The sequence below is a fragment of the Pleurodeles waltl genome, chromosome 2_1 (assembly GCF_031143425.1).
Source record: "Pleurodeles waltl isolate 20211129_DDA chromosome 2_1, aPleWal1.hap1.20221129, whole genome shotgun sequence".
NCBI lineage: Eukaryota > Metazoa > Chordata > Amphibia > Caudata > Salamandridae > Pleurodeles > Pleurodeles waltl.
The window spans coordinates 117,057,279-117,071,041 of record NC_090438.1 but is presented as its reverse complement, the minus strand read 5'-3'; the positions used below and the strand labels follow the sequence as shown (position 1 = coordinate 117,071,041).

The window sequence follows — 13,763 nt, the reverse complement described above, 5'->3', positions numbered from 1 at the left end:
GGTGGCTAAGGGCTGGGGTGGGTGGCCTCTGAGAGCCCCCAGACTGCTTTGCAGGGCTCATTTGGTGCCCTCCTTGCATAATCCATTTTGCAATAGTTCAGAACTCCAACCCCCGCCCTGTTCCCGCTCTGGTGCAAAACCACTCCCCTACCTTTGTGTAAAATATCCCCCCCCCCCCCCCCCCCCCCCATCCCCCCCAATGCGAGAGCTGTGGCACTTGGCCACTTGATTCTGCCATCTTGACAATAAGATGTGCAGGGGCCCCTCAGAGCATCTGGTTGGTTAGGTCAAACAGGTGACGTCCCTGACCCCCTCTAATAGGTAGGTCACTGCAGAGAGTGACAACCCCCTGTTAAGAGTTATTTAAGGCCTCCCTCGTGGGTGGGTCCTCAGATTCGCCAAGCAAAACTCTAAAAGGAACTCTCTGCAAGACATCTTCTGCCCCTGCCCTCTGGAACTGCTGCTGGTCTTCGCTGAAACAAGTCTGCTTCTGGTGGAAAGGCTTCCACTGCAACATGGTTTCTCCGGATCCTGCAAGAATTCTGCAACATTTAGGGCTGTGCATCCTCCAGGGTCACAAGGACTCTGTTTACACCAGGAAGCAAGAAGGAATCTTTGTTGGAGCGAAGGAGTCACTCCCCTGCAACCGCAGGCACCTCAATGCATCGTTGACCGGTTGGTGGGGTCTGCTGCCTCTGGACATCCGAAGAGCCTGCAACACAGATGGTGAGTCTGTGGCCTGCTTGTCGTCTATCCAAGGTGGGGGACTGTAGGCCCTTGCTCCAGGCTCCCCTGTGCACCACAAAGAGTCACCAAGGCTTGGTTACTCTTCCTCTGGGAGATCTTCTGCCTCCAAGAAGCCCTGGCCCCCAGTACTATTCAAACTGAAGATCATCTCCTGTCCTGCAACTCCTGCAACGTGGGACCTCTGTTTTGCTGGGTTGATAAGGCCTCCGTGTGACCCCTGTGTCCGGCACCTGTGGGTCACTCGTGGGGGCTTCATCGACTTCTGTTGGCCTTCCTTTGTGCTGAGGGCCAGGTCTGACTACCCCCTCCTGGGTAGAGTCTCCTGGACCTTGCTGGTGGCCACAGTTCTACAAACTCTTCGGCTTCCATTGCACATGCCAGTGCTTGATGGTGACCTGGCTGGTCACTGACTCTCCTACAATCCAGCGACCGTCGAGGGACAGATCGTAGGTGACTCCTGGGATCTTCAGGGAATCCTGGACCCACTGCAGCTGGGCTTCTTCTTCCACCAACTTGCAGGAACGTCATCTTCAGGAGGGTGGGCATTGCCACCTGCACCACCTGGGCATGTCCTTTTGTGCTAGACTCTGTTCCCTTCTTTTTCAGGTACTCCACGTCCAGAATTTGTCCCTGGGTTCCACCCACTTTGTCCACAGGTCATGACAGTGGACAATCTGAGGCACCCATAGTCTTCTGAGAGAGTTCCTTCTCCCCTCTGCACCTGGGTCCTTGGTGTAGGTACTCCTGTCATCTGGGTATCCTGGGGTAGGGGCACTCTCCAGCCACCCTCTTGCCTGCTGGTTTTCTCAGAGTCCGCTGGGAAGGGTCCTGAATTCCACAAACACCTACCATTGCTTCCTGTGTTAGCCTTCGGGACAACTGGGTTGGTAACTGATTTTCCCCTAGTTGCTGGAGTCACCTACTGTACTTACCTCTGGTGTTGCCAACTGGCCCCAGATCCTTGCTAACCACCACACTTACCTTGGTTGGAGTCCCACTTTCACATTCCATTTTTTTAGTATATGGTTTGGCCCTCCCCTAGGGCCCTATATATTTCTATGCTATTTTTGTTGGTTATTTTATGTATGTAATTGTATGTAGTATCTTCAAAGGGAGGTACATCAATGGTAGTTTGGTTGTGCTGTAATAAAGTATCCTTTATTTTTGCAACACTTGTGTGGTTCTTTCTTGTGACTAAGTAATTGCCTGACTACTGTGGTATTACAAGTGGTTTACTCCTGGATTAGCTCTAGCTGCTAGTCTCAGCTACCCCTAGAGTGCTTCTATCTGGACACCTATTTCACTATCCCTAAGGGTTGCCTGGACTCAGCATAGGGTGCCGCATTATAGGTGTACACCATAAACACCTCACAGGATTTGGCCTGGGGTCTTTAGGGGGCACCTTGCTCATGCAGGGGTACCCTCATACTTAGGGACATGCACCCTGCCGTTGGGCTGAAGGGCCTACCAGAGGGGTGACTTATAGTGTCTAATTGCAGTGACCAGGTTAGGTGGTTAAAGGGTGCATGCACCATTTCACACAGGCTGCAATGGCAGGCTTGCAGACACAGTTGGCATGGGCTCCTGTGGGTGGCACAATACATGCTGTAGCCCATTGGAGACCCCTGGTGTACCAATTTCCCTGGGTTCCTAGGTACCATATACTAGGGACTTGCATAGGTGCATCAGTATGCCAATAGGGGTAAAATGTTTACCAGCCACCAAATATAGGGGGAGCGCACTGGAGTCCTGGTTAGCAGGATCCCAGTGATGGGTCCACAACATACCAACTCCAGGCAAAAAAGGGGGGCTACAGCCAGAACTCAACTTACTACAGGCACTCTCTAAGGTTATTTGTCCACTGTTTCTGCGTTTTTGAGGTTGGCTGATCATCCTTCTTTATGTTTCCTATCGTTAATAGGTTCCTTGAAGGCCTTCCACATCTCTTTCCTCCTTCCCCTTTCTGATGTGTGCTCCTTTCGAGCCATTCCACAATTGTTCTCTCAGGCTTCTCACATTGTAACAGCCACAAGGAAAGCGGTTTTCATCTGCCCGCAGGGTAAATGAGCTGCAATCATTATCATCTAAGCCGCCTTCCGTTCCAGCTATCCTGGCAAAGTGGTGCTTCACACTAGGGCCTCCTTTCTGCCAAAAGTGGTTACGCCTTTTCATGTAGGCCAATCCATCACCTTGCCTTCTTTTTATGCACCCCCACATCCTTCTAAGGAAGAGGAGAGACTCCACCTCCTGGACCCAGAAAGGGCATTGGTGTTCCACACTGATTGTACTAAAGAGTTCAGGGTGGATGATTAACTGTTGATAATGTGGGAGTGAAGAAAGGTCGGGCAGTGCAGAAGTGGACAAACTCCAGATGGATCTGCTACACATTTGCCAAAAAGCACCCCCCTGAGGGAGCAACAACTGTGATCACTGCGCTAGTACGTGGAGTTTCAGTCCTTTATATTTTTCAGGCGGCAACATAGTCTCTTTGCTCACACTTACCAAACACTAATGCCTGGACAGTCAGGTCCATAGGGACGGGTACTTTTCCTGTTTGGTCCTGCAGGGCTTTCTATTATGGTCTTGGTTCGATGACCCACCTCCGGGGATGGTATGGCTTGGGTATCTATTCAAAGGTAAGGAATCTTCAACTAGAAGTCTCTATCAGATGAACAAGTTGCTTACCTTCAGTAACCCCTTATCTGGCAGAGTCATACTCTAGTTGCAGATTCCTTACCAACCCACTCATCCTCCCTGCTCTGAGAACTGATTTCAAGTGACAGGGACTGCCCTTTAGTTTTGACACACAAGTAGTCGGTGTTCTTCATGGCTCTGTGCTTCTGGTGTGGAAAGTTGTGAAAAGAAATTGATGTCAACACACCGTGGGAGCGCCTATATAGGACCTGCGACATCAAATCCATCACAGAGGTTTTTATTAGCTATGGACGTGAAGCCGATCAATGCCACCTAACAGCCAACAGGGTTACTGCTCAGAAAATTCTCTGGATCCAGTGTGACGCTTGGGGGAAATTCAAAGGTAAGGAATCTGCAACTATAATATGTCTCTACCAGATAAAGCGTTACCAAAGGTAAGTAACTTGTCCTTTACAGCGTAAAATAGTGACAGACACCAGAAATCCCATCCTAAAAATTAACTGTAAGATCTGATATTTCTTAATATTTCTAATACATTGATTTGGTACAACAAAATCAAGCTCATTGTGGCAGAAGATTGGAGCAAAAGAGGCATTTTGTATCTAAAAGATTTAGGCACCAAGACAAAACCTAGATCTTTTGCGACTCAACATCAAATCTATGGACTAGATAATGATTTCTATCACTTTCCATAATTCCTCCATACCCCTGCATGATTTAACTAATCAAGAAAATTAGAATAGGTAGCCCTGTAGTTTCTGAAGTCTTCAAATGAGTAAAACCATTACATTCTCCTCTCATAAAAGATAAACAAGACAAGTGGACAGTTAGCTGGTTTCCTGATAACAAATACACAATGACAAATGAAGTTTGGCGTTAGATCTAGTTGACTTCCTTCTCAATGAAAATTACTCCAAATCTCGTTCAATCCAAGTTACATAAAAGCTTCTGGAAACCATCACGCTTTACTAAAGTAGGTGTTCTACCTGATGACAACTGCTGGTGCTGTGTCCGGTCGTGGCTGTCTTTCAGATATGTTCTTTGATTGCCCACTTTTGGAACACTTTTGGGATAAAATATACTCCTACATGATGGACATTTTTAATGTGACACTCCCCAGGTCATTTACTTCCAGAAGTTGTATGACCTGCTATAAAATGTTATGACCTATCTCTTACAGAAGATGACTTGCTTTTATTAAACCTTAGGTTTTCACCGACATATAAAACAATAGTATGCAATTAGAAAGACTTGTATAGCACTTAGTAAAACATGGTGGGAACGACTGTATGCTAGGGGAGTTGATCGGATCATAACACAGCAGTATCTATGGATATCAGCTAACTCCCCCATTAGGGACACTCTTTATGAATACCTGGAAACAAATCACCTTCCTTGAATTCATTCATGTCTTGCCTTGATTCTAAAGAATACTGTTTCATAATGATAAATCTTTGTGGAACTAGTTGGCACACACACATCTTTCATACATTCTTATTACACAAGTGTTAGTTACTTCCTTACTTATTTGTTGTTCTCTTTTCTCTATCGTTATTTTACTCTTTTCTCACATATGATTGTAGTCAATGATTCAAGTAGCTTATTTGATGTTTCACTATTTACTACAATCATAAATCTTTCTGCTTCTGTATAAAAATATCTTGCTGTATTGTTCTGCAATATCACATGTACTGACTGTACCAGACATTGTCAAAGGATGGAGTTTCATTAATCGGGTATATTTTTTCATACAGATATAACTCTAGAAGACTTGCATGATACTGTTACCTGACAGAATTATTGTCTTGTGTCTTTTCTTGTAGTGTGCTTCTAAAAAGGAGTATCCTTCAGAACAAATTGCTTTCCATCGGTAACGCTCTTTCTGGTGGATGCTCTATATAACTGCATTTTCTTCAGTTACCCTCATGCCTCCCCTTTCTGTGGAATAGTCTCTTTTGCAGTTTAAAAACGTCTCAATTTAGGAGTCTGTACTTTGGTACCTCTACCAATTATTGTCAGAGTGCACCAAACAAACTCAATGCGGAGCCACACAACACCATCATTTGGGGAGTAGTGTTATTTAAAATCTTCTGGGTCCTGTCTGGCACCTGGGGATACTCTACAAGTGAGGAATCTGCAGTGAGAGTATCCACCACAGTGTGTTACCCAATGTGTTCACCATAGTCATAGCAGAATCTTCAAATGCACAGCTACAGGTGACAGCTTTATATTTTAGTCTTAAATACTCAAAGCATTTTTACTGGCAAATTTTTAAATTAATTGGGAAGGTTGATTGATTTTATTCTCCACCCTTGGTCCGTGTTCAGAGGCCGACGGTGTTTATAGGGGAGGATTTCACCTTTCTTTCATTTGTTATCTTGATGTGAGTAAGATAAGCTAAGTAGATTTACTGTTTTTTGTCTATTGGGCTCTGCCTGCTTCAGGGAAGGATTGTGCTTTCCGGTCTCGGTGTACTGAGACGGCAGCCATTTTCTGACCTCCCTACAAGCACATCCACGGATGCCATCTTTAGGAGGTCAGCGGTCTAGCTGTCTGATCCTCCTGAAATTTGGAGCTCATAAAGCTGGTAATGCTGCGGCCGCTCAGCGGCCATGCGCTGGAGGTGCGCCAAAGGCAAACCCATCTGTGCCCGTCCCGGCCCAACCAGGCCCAGGGGCTAGCAACTATGGACTTTTCAATACAGGTAGAATAGCCTACGAGGCTGAGTTCCTCTGCTCACTTAGTCCTAATACTGGTGTTAAAAATGATGGACAAATGGATTCCATGGAAATTACCAGGCCCTTTATAAGGGGTGACAGACCCCTGCAGTCGTCAATCTAGAACACACCTGTTTCTTATAAAGCCCCACACAGCCTGTTTCTCTTGGTAAATTGTGCATCCCTAGCCACCCATAAGCTGGATATCTACCTTCTATTGAGCGAGCTAACACCTACAGCCCTGTTCCTAATGGAAACATGGCTTCATGAGGGCTCAGCTCCAGACATTACTCTGGCCCTACCCAGCGAGTACTCAATAATAAGGCATGGTAGAGTCTCTGGGAAAGGGGGGAGGAATAACCTGGACCCATCCATACTCAACAACTATAGACCCATCTCCATGTGGTCAGCTCTTGCTAAGCTATTGGAAAAACATGTCAACACTCATCTTTCGAGCTTTTTGGAGGATAACATTCTGCACCCCTCTCAGATGGGCATCAGACCATTACATAGTATGGAATCTGCGCTAATTGCAGTTACTGAAGAAGTTAGGAAACGCTTGGATCAGGGTTTGGTATCGGCAATAGTGCTTCTGGATCTCAGTCCTGCTTTCGACATGGTTGAGCACATCATCCTACTCCAAAGAGTGAGAGAAAGCGGAGTCTCAGGAAATGCTCTGAGTTGGTTCACCTCATTTTTAGAAGCAAGATCATTTCAAGTTTTGGACTGGTCCTTTTATTCCAGCTGTTTCAAGAGCGATTGGGGAGTGCCCCAGGGCTCTTCTTTGAACTCTACGCTATTTAATATATGTATGAGTCCATTGGCTAAAGTGGTGGAACCTTTTGGTCTTCCTTTAGTGTCATATGCAGATGACACTCGGCTTGTGGTATCCTTTTCCACCGACCTGAATTCCATCAATTCCAGACTCACTCCGTGTTTACAGGCAATATCCAAATGGATGTCTGACTGTAGACTGAAGCTGAACCGAGAAAAAACAGAGGTTATGTTTTTGGGTCCTCAGGCTAATCCAAACCGAATCTCCCCAGTTTTACAACCACAAGGAGACCTACCCTTGCCCAAAGTAAACATTAAGGGGGTCATTCTGACCCCGGCCGGTGGCAGAAGCCGCCGGCCTGGCTGGAACCGCCAGAATACCGCTGCACGGTCAAAAGACCGCCGCGGGTATTCTGGGTTTCCCGCTGGGCTGGCGGGCGACCGCCAGAAGGCCGCCCGCCAGCCCAGCGGGAAACACCCTTCCATGAGGATGCCGGCTCCGAATGGAGCCGGCGGAGTGGAAGGGGTGCGACGGTTGCAGTTGCACCCGTCGCGATTTTCAGTGTCTGCATGGCAGACACTGAAAATCTTGGTGGGGCCCTGTTACGGGGGCCCCACGACACCCCATACCGCCATCCTGTGCCTGGCGGCCAAAACCGCCAGGAACAGGATGGCGGTATAGGGGTCGGAATCCCCATGGCGGCTGCGCCGCCATGGAGGATTCCCCAGGGCAGCGGAAAACCGGCGGTACACCGCCGGTTTTCCGTTTCTGACCGCGTCTGTACCGCCGCGGTCAGAATGCCCAAGGGAGCACCGCCAGCCTGTTGGCGGTGCTCCCGCGGTCGTTGGCCCTGGCGGAGTTTACCGCCAGGGTCAGAATGACCCCCTAAGAGTCTTGGAGTATGGTTGGCTCCATGGTTGACCATAGAGTATCAGGTGAAGATACTGATACTGATCCTCTTGTTTTGATATACTTGGACTTCTCAGAAAGATTTTCAAAATACTCCTGTTCACCACAAAGAGACTAATCATACAGGCCTTAATAATCTCACACCTGGACTATGAGAATGCCCTGTTTCTTGGGGCACCAAAATATGTTGTGAAAAAAAACAGCAGGTGGTTCAAAATACCGCTGCCCACCTTGTCTTCAAAATACCCAGACATGAATCGGCCAGATCAGCTCTATCCACTCTGCACTGGCTCCCATAGAGCAATGGATACAATTTAGATCTTTGTTACATCCATAGAGCAAAGCAAAACACTAATTATGTTATATCCATAGAGCCCTATATGACAAAGGACCGCCACTTCTGAGAACCCTAGCCGCCTCCTACAAACCTACAAGATATCTTAGATCATCCTCCGCAGCCCTTGCTGCCAGTCCCCCAATTAAAAAAGCGAAATGGGGAGAAAGATCGATATCTTACCCTGGAGCCAGATTGTGGAATTCACTACCACTGAATCTACGACAAACCAGCCACGAACTTTCATTTTGGAGGCTATTGAAAACCTGGTTGTTTCAGCTGTCTGTCCCCAAGGTTGTGTTTTTGAAGATTTTGGTATAGCACTGGGAGACCTTCCGGTAGCTATGCGCTCTATAAATTTTCATAACATAGTGTAACCTCCCAAGGTGGGGTAGTCTCTGGAGTCCGCTCAAACCAAAACCTCTTGCAGAACTGAAAAGGTGAATCGGCCTTTCCATCAGACATACGCAGTAGGGCTTTGTGAAAGTATGCACTGATACCCTCTTAGCATCCTAGCAGAAATCCAAACAAGGTGACCCATGTCTTTGCATCCTTGGCCCTGGTGAACTAGGCCCGCAGGCCCTCAAGGGTTTGTTTCATGGCCAGTGCATAGCAGATTGTGATGTAAAGGACTATCCACCTTCACAGCCTTTTTTGCACAGCCTTCCATTTCTTCACCTCCCAAAAACCCACAAAGAGCTGATCATCCACATGGTTGACTTTCTTGCAGTTGACGTGAGTCGTCTTAGTGTCAGTTGAATGGAGTCTGTTTTCATCTTTCCTGGCAGAGCAAAACATGCTGGAAGTCATCAATTAGCTAATGTGGAAGGGTGTGTCAACCTTTGAGATGAAGGGCTGCCATGGTCCTCGGATCCAATTTGTTTGGAAAGGAGGTAATGTAAAGCGATTGCACAGAGAGCACCTATAATTCACTTACTAAATATTCCATTTCTTTATTGTGTTTTAATTATGAAAGGAATAACCCGTCCATTCACGTTACACTCCAGATTCTTAGGCTGCTCCACGTGCATTTGTGAACGAGATATAGAGGATGAAAAATAATAGTTCTTACATTCCAACATATTTGAGAGAATCGTATCAGGTTAGTACTGCACACCAGTCCTCGAGGAAACTGTTGTTAAAGCCAGTTGTTATGAAGAACAGAGGGCATTGGCTCAGGAACTTTAAAATACAATTCTGGTCCCATTGTGGCATAACAAACAGCTTGGCGGAGCATAGGTCAAACCTCTTATGAAGTACGATAAATGGAGACCTAAGCAACAACCATTGATCAGGCAAGCACAGAACAGCAAAAGTGCTGATAATCTTTCAACATATGCATTGCAAACCTTTGTGACCCACATAAAATAACCAAAAAACATCTGGAAGATTGGCTTGTAAAGGGTCTGATTTGGGCCTCTAACATGGGGAAAAAAATTACCCAGTATAGATAGTTAGTGGAAAGGTGTTTAGCCACAAGAATGACATCACCCACCTTGGCCAGCCTGACCAACAGTGTGTGTTACCTGCTGCTCAATCTCCATGCATGCAGTTATAGGATATGGACCTTGGCCTGCTGCTGAGACAGGGGAAGGAGGCCCTCCTGAAATGGTAGCCTCGTCAGAAGATACATGCAGAGGAACTGTGGGTAACATGACCTCCTGGCTCAGCCTGTGGTGATATAGGATGACTTGGGACTGGTCTATCCTGATCTTCCTCAGAACAGCTTTTGTTCCATTCCAGCTGGAATGGATCTCAGACATGCAAAGTTGTGGAGGCTGCACATGCTCAGTGGTGGCAGATCTGTGTGGCCAAAGCAAACCCCTCTGGTCAAAGATGCCTCTTGCACCTCGGGCCGGAGATGCGACCCGTGATCTGCCAGCTGACGTCTGCTCAGCTTGTCAGCTTTGACATTTAGATGTCCTTGTAGATGATTGGTTAGAAGGATGCTCTGCTATTCCAACCATTTCCCAAGTTGTAAGGCCTCTGGGCACAGAGTCCAAGACCCCCAAGCCATGTTGCAGTTTACAGTACACGCCCTTCATGTTGCCTGTAAGTACCTGCCCTAGCCTCCCCTTGATTCATGTCAGGAAGGCTCTGAGGACAATGTGAAGAATAATATAGCCTCAGCATGACACTGGTGTGAACAGTTCCGCCTATGCATTCAGCAGTGACCAGGCAACCTTGGAGCATATACTTCACAGCATCTTGACCATTATATATTATTTTGTCCAAAGAGTCCCTAAAGTCCTCTGGGATGGATAGCAAGATGGTGCTATCCATACCCCACAACACATGGTGGCGCCTTCCTAGAAGGCAAACTGAAATAGTAGTTCTTACGGCTAAACAAGCTTAAAGCATTCATTTTCTGAAGGCATCTATTATTTTTGATTCTTTATTTGGAGATCATTTGAATTGATCTTACTACTTAATGCAGTCAGGCTTTCTGATGAAGAATGTTTAGTTACAAAGGCTGGATCTCTTGAAGCTGTGCTGTCACTTAACCACGGATAGTTTGGCAGAGGGCATGGGCACGGCTAGGACCAATTTGCCATAAGTAATCAGTAAGTGCTTGTAAGAAGTTGGCTCTGTATATACTATTTCAAAGTAAGAAATAGTGTGCACAGAGTCCAAGGGTTCCCCTTAGAGGTAATATAGTGGCAAAAAGAGATAATTCTAATGCTCTATTTTGTGGTAGTGTGGTCGAGCAGAAGGCTTATCAGAGGTTAGTGTTAAGCATTTGTTGTACACACACAGGCAGTAAATGAGGAACACACACTCAAAGACTTACTCCAGGCCAATAGGTTTTTATATAGAAAAATATATTTTCTTAGTTTATTTTAAGAACCACAGGTTCAAGATTTACAAACAATACTTTAAAAAGGTATTTCACTCAGGTATTCTAGGAACTTTGAATTATCACAATAGCATGTACAGTTTTGACAAAAATAGCAATAAGCTATTTTAAAAGTGGACACTGCAAAAATCAACAGTTCCTGGGGGAGGTAAGTAAATGTTAAGTTCACAGGTAATTAAAACACTTACAGGGTTCAAACTTGGGTCAAAGGTAGCCCACCGTTGGGGGTTCAAGGCAACCCCAAAGTTACCACACCAGCAGCTCAGGGCTGGTCAGGTGCAGAGGTCAAAGTGGTGCCTAAAACACATAGGCTTCAATGGAAATAGGGGTGCCCCGGTTCCAGTCTGCCAGCAGGTAAGTACCCGCGTCTTCGGAGGGCAGACCAGGGGGGTTTTGTAGGGCACCGGGGGGTCACAAGCAGGCACAGAAGGTACACCCTCAGCGGCACAGGGGCAGCCGGGTGCAAAGTGCAAAGCAGGCGTTGGGTTTTGTACTGGTTTCAGTGGAGGGACCCGGGGGTCACTCTAGCGGTGCAGGCAGGGCACAGGGGGGCGCTTCTCGGGCCAGCCACCCCTGGGCTAGGCAGAGGGTCGCCTGGGGGTCACTCCGGCACTGAGGTCCGGTTCCTTCTGGTCCCTGGGGCTGCGGGTGCAGTGCTTGGTCCAGGCGTCGGGTCCCTTGTTACAGGCAGTCGCGGTCAGGGGGAGCCTCTGGATTCTCTCTGCAGGCGTCGCTGTGGAGGTCCAGGGGGGGTCGTCTCGGGCTACTCACCGGGGAGTCCTCCATGTTGTGTTGGTTCTCTGGATCCCGAGCCGGAGGCATCGGGTGCAGAGTGTGAAGTCTCACGCTTCCGGCAGGAAGAGTGAGGTCTTTAAAGTTTGTGGAAAAGTTGCAAGTTTGTTGCAGATGTTGAGCAGAGCCGCTGCTCACAGGAGTTTCTTGGTCCTGGTGGGGTCAGGGCAGTCCTCTGAGGCTTCAGAGGTTGCTGGTCCCTGTTTGATGCGTCGCTGGTTGCAGGTTTTCGAGTCGGGAGACAGGCCAGTAGGCCTGGGGCCAGAGCAGTTGTAGTCTTCCATCGTCTCTGCAGGGCTTGTAGGTCAGCAGTCGTTCTTGTTTCAGGTTGCAGGAATCTGATTTCCTGGGTTCTGGGGTGCCCCTAAATACTAAATTTTAGGGGTGTTTAGGTCTGGGAGGGCAGTAGCCAATGGCTACTGATCTGGAGGGTGGCTACACCCTCTTTGTGCCTCTTCCCTGAGGGGAGGGGGGCACATCACTATTCCTATTGGGGGAATCCTCCAAAACTAAGATGGAGGATTTCAAAAGGCAGGGGTCACCTCAACTCAGGGCACCTTAGGGGCTGCCCTGACTGGTGGGTGACTCCTTGTTTTCCTAATTATCTCCTCCAGCATTGGGGGCAGTGGCCGGAGGGGCGGGCATCTCCACTAGCTGGGATTCCCTGTGGCACTGTAACAAAGGGGATGAGCCTTTGCGGCTCACCGCCAGGTGTTACCGTTCCTGCAGGGGGAGGTGAGAAGCACCTCCACCCAGTACAGGCTTTGTTCCTGGCCACAGAGTGACAAAGGCACTCTCCCCATGTGGTCAGCAACATGTCTGGTGTGTGGCAGGCTGGCAAAAACTAGTCAGCCCACACTGGAGTCTGGTAGGTTTTCAGGGGGCATCTCTGAGATGTGTGTGTATTTTTACAATAAAGTGCACACTGGCATCATTGTGCATTTATTGTGCTGAGAAGTTTGATACCAAACTTCCCAGTTTTCAGTGTAGCCATTATGGTGCTGTGGAGTTCGTGTTTGACAGACTCCCAGACCATATACTCTTATGGCTATCCTGCACTTACAATATCTAAGGTTTTGCTTAGATACTGTAGTGGCATAGTGCTCATGCACTTATGCCCTCACCTGTGGTATAGTGCACCCTGCCTTAGGGCTGTAAGGCCTACTAGAGAGGTGACTTGCCTATGCCACAGGCAGTGTGAGGTTGGCATGGCACTCTGAGGGGAGTGCCATTTCGACTTAGTCATTTTCTCCCCACCAGCACACACAAGCTGGCAAGCAGTGTGTATGTGCTGAGTGAGGGGTCTCTCTCTAGGGTGGCATAAGACATGCTGCAGCCCTTAGAGACCTTCCCTGGCATCAGGGCTCTTGGTACTAGTTACAAGGGGCTTACCTGGATGCCAGGGTTGTGCCAATTGTGGAGTCAAAGGTACAGTTTAGGGAAAGAACACTGGTGCTCTGGCCTGGTTAGCAGGGCCCCAGCACCCTTTCAAATCGTAACTTGGCATCAGCAAAGGCAAAAAGTCAGGGGGTAACCATGCCAAGGAGGCATTTCCTTACACGTTCCCCCTCCCCCCCCCCCCCCTAACGAAAGAGGATGAGACTAACCTTTCCCAAGAGAGTCTTCATTTTCTAAGTAGAAGAACCTGGAAAGGCCATCTGCATTGGCATGGGCAGTCCCAGGTCTGTGTTCCACTATAAAGTCCATTCCCTGTAGGGAGATGGACCACCTCAACAGTTAAGGATTTTCACCTTCTGTGGTCAGTCTGAACTGCAAAGTGAGTACCAAAGAGGTATGGTCTCAGCTTCTTCAGGGAGCAGACCACATCAAAGGCCTCCCTCTCAATGGCACTCCAACGCTGCTCCCTGGGGAGTAACCTCCTGCTAATGAAAGCAACAGGCTGGTCAAGGCCATCATCATTTGTTTGGGACAGGACTGCTCCTATCCCATGTTCAGAGGCATCAGTCTGCACAATGA

General features: G+C 47.8%; 1 protein-coding gene across 1 annotated transcript in view; it reads left to right on the top strand.

Annotated features, from left to right (window-relative positions):
- The window catches only part of LOC138259421 (UDP-N-acetylglucosamine transferase subunit ALG13-like), a 790,124-nt gene that overhangs the window by 742,471 nt on the left and 33,890 nt on the right, over nt 1-13,763 (top strand). The gene's annotated exons all lie outside the window — the stretch shown is intronic.